Source organism: Chiloscyllium plagiosum, chromosome 47 (assembly GCF_004010195.1).
Source record: "Chiloscyllium plagiosum isolate BGI_BamShark_2017 chromosome 47, ASM401019v2, whole genome shotgun sequence".
NCBI classification, from domain to species: domain Eukaryota; kingdom Metazoa; phylum Chordata; class Chondrichthyes; order Orectolobiformes; family Hemiscylliidae; genus Chiloscyllium; species Chiloscyllium plagiosum.
Genome location: NC_057756.1, coordinates 10,027,337 through 10,033,559, shown reverse-complemented (window position 1 = coordinate 10,033,559; position 6,223 = coordinate 10,027,337). Strand labels below are relative to the sequence as shown.

The 6,223-nt window shown below is 40.3% G+C and overlaps 1 protein-coding gene across 1 annotated transcript in view; it reads left to right on the top strand.

The window, feature by feature from the left end:
• LOC122544219 (uncharacterized transmembrane protein DDB_G0289901-like) overlaps window positions 1-3,235 on the top strand; it is a 23,875-nt gene extending 20,640 nt beyond the window's left edge. Inside the window, exon 4 of the mRNA XM_043683293.1 lies at window positions 809-3,235. The gene's annotated coding sequence lies outside the window, so the exon portion shown is untranslated. The remainder of the gene's footprint in view (window positions 1-808) is intronic.
• The last annotated feature ends 2,988 nt before the right edge of the window (window positions 3,236-6,223 follow it).

Genomic DNA, 6,223 nt, shown 5'->3' with positions numbered 1-6,223 from the left:
TTAATGTATTATTAATGTATGGTCACTACTTCCCAATGGCTCCTTCACTTCGAGGTCTCTGACCAATTCTGGTTCGTTACACAATACCAGATCCAGAATTGCCTTCTCCCTGGTCGGCTCCAGCACCAGCTGCTCTAAGAATCCATCTCTGAGGCATTCCACAAAGTCTCTTTCTTGAGGTCCAATACCATCTTGATTCTCCCAGTCTACCTGCATGTTAAAATCCCCCATAACGACTGTAGTAACATCTTTACGACAGGCCAATTTCAGCTCCTGATTCAACTTACATCCGACATCCAGAATACTGTTTGGGGGCCTGTAGATGACTCCCAAGAGGACAGGTGATCCAAGGCTTAGTGAGGTAGCTTTCAAGGAGCATCTCAAAGGAAAGTTTTATGAAGTGGCAGAGAGCTTTACAGAAGGAATCCCAAATCTTGGCACCTCCGTATCTGAGAGGACATCCACCAGTGGCAAAAACGGAGAATGTAAAACAGGCTAGAGAATTTGAGGGGCTCGGAGATTGTGAAGGATTATACAACTCGGGGTGGTTCTTGCAGGGAGAAGGGTAAGACCATGAGTTTGAACACTGATGAAAATTTTAAATTGATGGTGTTGGTGGATTGGGAGCCAAACCAGCTAGTTGAGAAATGGGAGAACCAGTGGCAGAAAGCAAGATGGGTGGCAAAATGTTAATTAGTGGGAAATTTATCTGCTTTTGCTCAAAGCTGCAATGTTCTTGCAGTTGGCCATTCTTCCAAGTGATGAATGTTGCACAACCTAATGAGCTCTTCTGTGTTTTACATTATAGGGGCCGCTTGGCAGGAACAGGCCAATTATAACATGGACTACATAACCACTGCGAATCTGCTGCACTTCAATGGCTTAAAATAGTGTTTCTGTTCATAAATTCTGTTCTATCATATAATAGTTGTTATTAATTAGGAGAACCTAAACAGTCTGAAGAAAGACTGACTCTGTAAAGGCAAGCTAACTTTCAATTCCCATTAAATGTGTGTATAGTTGTCAAGATAATTACAAGTGAGATACACACCGAGAATCAGGAGCATTACAAATCCAGGCTGTTCACCATCAGAATTATCTCACTAAAGATATGTTACATTCTGTTTATATAATGCATACGTTTGTGGTTATCAAATATCATGGACTTCAAAGATCCAGGAGAGACACTTTGGGCCAAGTGCCCTCCCGTACTGTATCATTCTACAGTTTGTTTTAATATTGATCTGTTTTGACAAAGAAATATTCTCATCAAAAAAGAATAAAAGGAAAAGGTACTAATGCCACATTCTTAATTGTACAATAGTGAATTGCATTATTTCTGTCCTTTTCCAACCAATATTGCTCAGTCCTGCAACATACAACTTATGTTTTAATTATTAAGATCTTAAGAAAAAGAATCTATCTTTCAGATGCGCTGATGACCAAGTCTCCATTCTTTTCAGTTGCAAATAAAAGATCTCTTGGTAACTATTTGGAAGAACTGACTGCATTTCGTTATGAGAGAAACTCAGCGGGTCTGGCAGCATCCACAGAGGGAGAAACATTAAATACTCAAGGACAGTTTGACTCTTCTTCAGAAGAGTTCTGAAGAACAGTCATACCAGAATCAAACTGTTTCTCAGACAGACCTGCTTTGCTATGTTTGTTGCAGATTTCCAGCATTTACAGTATTTTGTCTCTATTTGAGATTTTTCACAATGCCCTCTATTATACCTAATCCCAATAATCTGACTAAATAAAGGTTATTGTTTGGTATAGTTCACTGCTGTTTATGGGAGCTTGCTGTGTACAAATTATCAGGTGTATATCCTGCATTAAATTTCAGTATGAAGAGCTGTGATCTAAGTACTAATTTTTGAAAAAGATCCCATGGACTTATAAATGCTTCTGTTCATTCATAACAGTTGGGTGTCACTGGCTAAGGCAGCATTTTTCATGTATTGTTAATTGCCTTCTGAAGTTAGTTGTGTTATAGTACATGTGGCATAGGTGCACATACAATGCTACTAGTGAGGGAGTTCTAAGATTTTGACCCAATGACAGTAAAAGAATGATGACATAGTTCCAAGCATAGTTCACCCTAATTTTACTTGGTCTTGCATGGACCTCCAAGTTGCAAGCATAGCAGTGACTTCCAGAAGTGGACAGCATACTATTCAACATGCATGGGACTTCCCAATGCCCAAACAGCTTTAAAGGAATGTTGTTTGTAAGTCAGGATGATGAGAAGTTTGGAGGAGAGTTTGTGCACGTTGGTGTTCCCAACTAACTGTTATCCCTGTCCTTCTAGGTTTTTTTGTCCTATAATGAAGGTAGAAGCTGAGTGGGCCTGGGTTGTGTTTTTTAAACATGGACGCTGGGCTAAGGAAAAGACACTGGGCATATCAGCAACAATTTTCACCGGCGAGAAACCAGAGCTAGGAGGGAGTCCGACAGTCTGAAGAACCTTCAGAAAGAAATCACATGGGTAGTTTGTGAATGGAAAAAGATAATTGTATTTTTGAATGCAGTGTTAGAGTGTTTGAGACTACCTGAGAAGCAGGAGACCATTGTTCCTTGCTGTTTTTTGTGCCTCATCTCAGCAAAGTGTGAGAGCTGAAAACCCAACAGAAGTCATCTTTACCTTTCCCGATTGGAATCTACCTCATTGCCTGAAAGAAAAGGAATTCAGCCAACTATAACCAAATGACAAGAGAAAAAAAAACTGTGCTTGGTCATAACAAATTGTCTGTAAAGGCCTTTACATTAAATCTTTAATCTATAGCCCCTTGATATTGAATCCTAAGAGTTCTCAAAATCAAACCCATCATATGGCATCATAAGAACATTAGAACATCATAAGAGCAGGAGTAGGCCATCTGAGCCTGCTCTGCACTTCAATAAGATCATGGCTGTTCTTTTCGTGGCCTCAGTTCCACTCACCCGCCCTCTCAGCGTATCCCTTAATTGTTCAAAAAAATCTTTCTTAGCTTTAAAAACCATTTAGCTGGGCAGGGAATTCCACAGGTTCACAACCCTCTGGGTGAAGACGTTCCTTCTCAATTCAGTCCTAAAACTGTTCCCCCTAATATGGAGGCTCTGCCCTCTTGTCCTGCTGTCACCCATCAGTGGGAACATCCTCTCTCTGTCTAGCTTCTCCATTCCTTTTATAATTTTATATGTTTCTGTATATGTTTCACTCTTCTAAATTCCAATGAATATAATCCCAGTCCACAGTCTCTCCTCATAAGCCAACCCCCTGAACTCCAGAATCAACCTAGTGAACCTCCTTTGCACCCCCTCCAGTGCCAGGTACATCCTCTCTCAAGTAAGGAGACCAAAACTGCACACAGTACTCCAGGTGTAGCCTCACCAGCACCCTGTACAACTGCAATATAACCTCCCTGCTTTTAAACTCAATCCCTTTAGTAATGAAGGACAAAATTCAATTTGCCTTCCTAATTACCTGTTGTACCTGCAGACCAACATTTCATGATTCATGTGCAAGGACACCTGGATCCTTCTGCATTACAGCATACTGCAACTTATTTACCATTCAAATAATACTGTTTTTACTATTACTCCTACCAAAGTGGATAACTTCATATACATTAACATTGTATTCCATCTGTCAGACCTTTACCCACTCAAAAATATCTATGTTCCTCTGCAAAGTTTCACAATCCCCTGCACACTTTGCTCTGCCACTCATCTTAGTGTCATCTGCAAACTTTGACACACTACACGTGGTCCTCAACTCCAAATCATCTATGTAAAGTGTGAATAATTGTCCAATACTGATTCCTGAGGCACACCACTAGCTACTGATTGCCAACCAGAATAGCACTCATTTATCCCCACACTTTGCTTCCTGTTGGTTAACTAATCCTCGATCCATGCTAATACTTTACCTGTAACATCATGTATCTTTGTCTTACACAGCAGCCTCTTGTATGGCACCTTGTCAAAGGCTTTTTGAAAATCTAGGTACACCAAATCTATTGGGTCCCCGTTGTCCACCATGCTCGTAATGTCTTCATAGAATTTCAAAAGATTAGTTAATCATGACCTGCCCTTCATGAACCCATGCTGCGTCTGCCCAACTATGTCTAGCTAGATGCCTTGCTATCTCTTCCTTGATAATAGACTCAAGCATCTTCCCTACTATAGAAGTTAAGCTAACCAGTCTATAATTCTCCGTCTTTTGTCTACCTCCCTTTTTAAACAATGGCATCACATTTGCTGGATCTGCCTCAGAGACCAGTGAATTTTAGAAAATTACCACAAATGCACTTACTATTTCTCCCACCATCTCTTAGTGCCCTGGGATGCAATCCATCAGGGCCAGGAAACCTGTCTATCCTTAGCTCTATTAGCTTGCCCAACACTACCTCTTCTATCATAATGATCGTTTCCAGGTCCTCACCAACCTTTGTCTCTTTGTCAATTATGTCATTTTATTCATGTACTCCACTGTGAAGATTGACACAAAATACCTATTCAATACCTTGGCCATTTCACCATATCCCATAACTAAATGCTCCTCTCTCATCCTCAAAAGGGCCAATGTTTACTTTAGCCACTTTTTTTTGTTCTATATATTTATAAAAATCTATGCTGTATGTCTTTATATTGTGCTAGTTCTTTCTCTGTTCTGTGTTTTCTTTATCACTCTTTTTGTGGCTTTCTGTTGACCTTTAAAGCTTTCCCAATCTCCTAGTTTCCTGCTAATCTTGGCCACTTTGAATGCCTTCTTTTTCAATTTGATAACCTCCCTTATTTCCTGAGATACCAAGGCAGATTACCCCTTTTCCTACAGTGCTTTCTTTTCACTGAAATATACTTTTGTTGAGCGCTTTGAAAGCCCTCCATTGTTTGTCAACTGTCCCACCATAAATTCTTGGTTTCCAGTCAACTTTAGCCAAGTCCTCCCTCATCCTATTGTGGCCTCCCCTATTTAAGCACAGGACCCTGGTGTTGGATTTTATCTTTACATTCTCCATCTGTATTCTAAATTCAACCATACTGTGATCACTCCTTCCAAGAGGATCCCGAACTATGAGGTCATTAGCTTTTCCTGTCTCATTACACAGGACCAGATCTAGGATAACTTGAACCCTTGTCAATTCCATTACATACTGTTCAAGAAAACTATCACGAATACTCTCAACAAACTCCTCCTTAAGGCTATCCTGACTGAGCTGGTTTGACCAATCAACATGTAGATTAAAATCCTCCATGATAATTGCCATACCATCAGGTGGAACAGTTTCAAGGAAACTGCCTGGTGATTACCACTTCCTACCCCTCACCATCTCTCAGCTGATGAATCAGCAGAGCTCAATTTTTAACATCAACAGGAAGAAGCACAAAGACAGAAAATTAATCTGGGTTGAGGACTTAGATATTGACAATTAAGAGTAACTCAAAAGCAATACTTCAGAAGAACAAAGCTGCTAGACTGAACCTGTAGCAGGTACTGAGGGAACCAGAAAGAAATAAACCTACTTGGCATTGTCCTCACCAGTCTGCTTGTCACAACTGCATCTAACCATGACAGGAAGTGGGTAAGCATGACCATCACATTGTCTTTGTGGATTTTAATCTGTAGTTTGAGGCTACCCTTCATTGTGTTGCGTGACACTCTCAAAACAGACTAAATGGGATAGATTTCAAACAGATCAAAACTAGGCATTCATGAGGCTGCAGCTGATAGCTCAATCGGAGTCTGTAACCTTATTTTCCAGCTTATCAACCACTCTAACATTAACATCAAGCCAGAACTCCTCAACCCTGGTGCATTAGACATGCAGGAGAGTATACAAGAGCACCACCAAGCATACTTACAAGTGAGGTACCAGACTGGTGAAGCTACCACATTGCACAAATAGCAGAAGCAGCATAAAATAGGTAGGACTATGTGATCCACCAGTAAACAAACCAAAGCTCTGTGGTTCTGCTACACCAGCTGTGAATGGTATTGGGTAAATTAAACAACTAACACTTGGAGGAAACTCCAAAAATAATTCCACATTAGTGCAAAAGACACAGCTGAAACATTTGTAACCATTTTCAACCTGCCATGCTGAGTAGATAGTGCATGATGATAACAAAGTAGAGAGACAGGAGGGTAATAAGCTAAATAGTGGATGTTAGGACTTGAGATGGAAGAGATGTGATAAATTGAATTGACAAAACAGAGCAAGAAAGCAACATGACCATT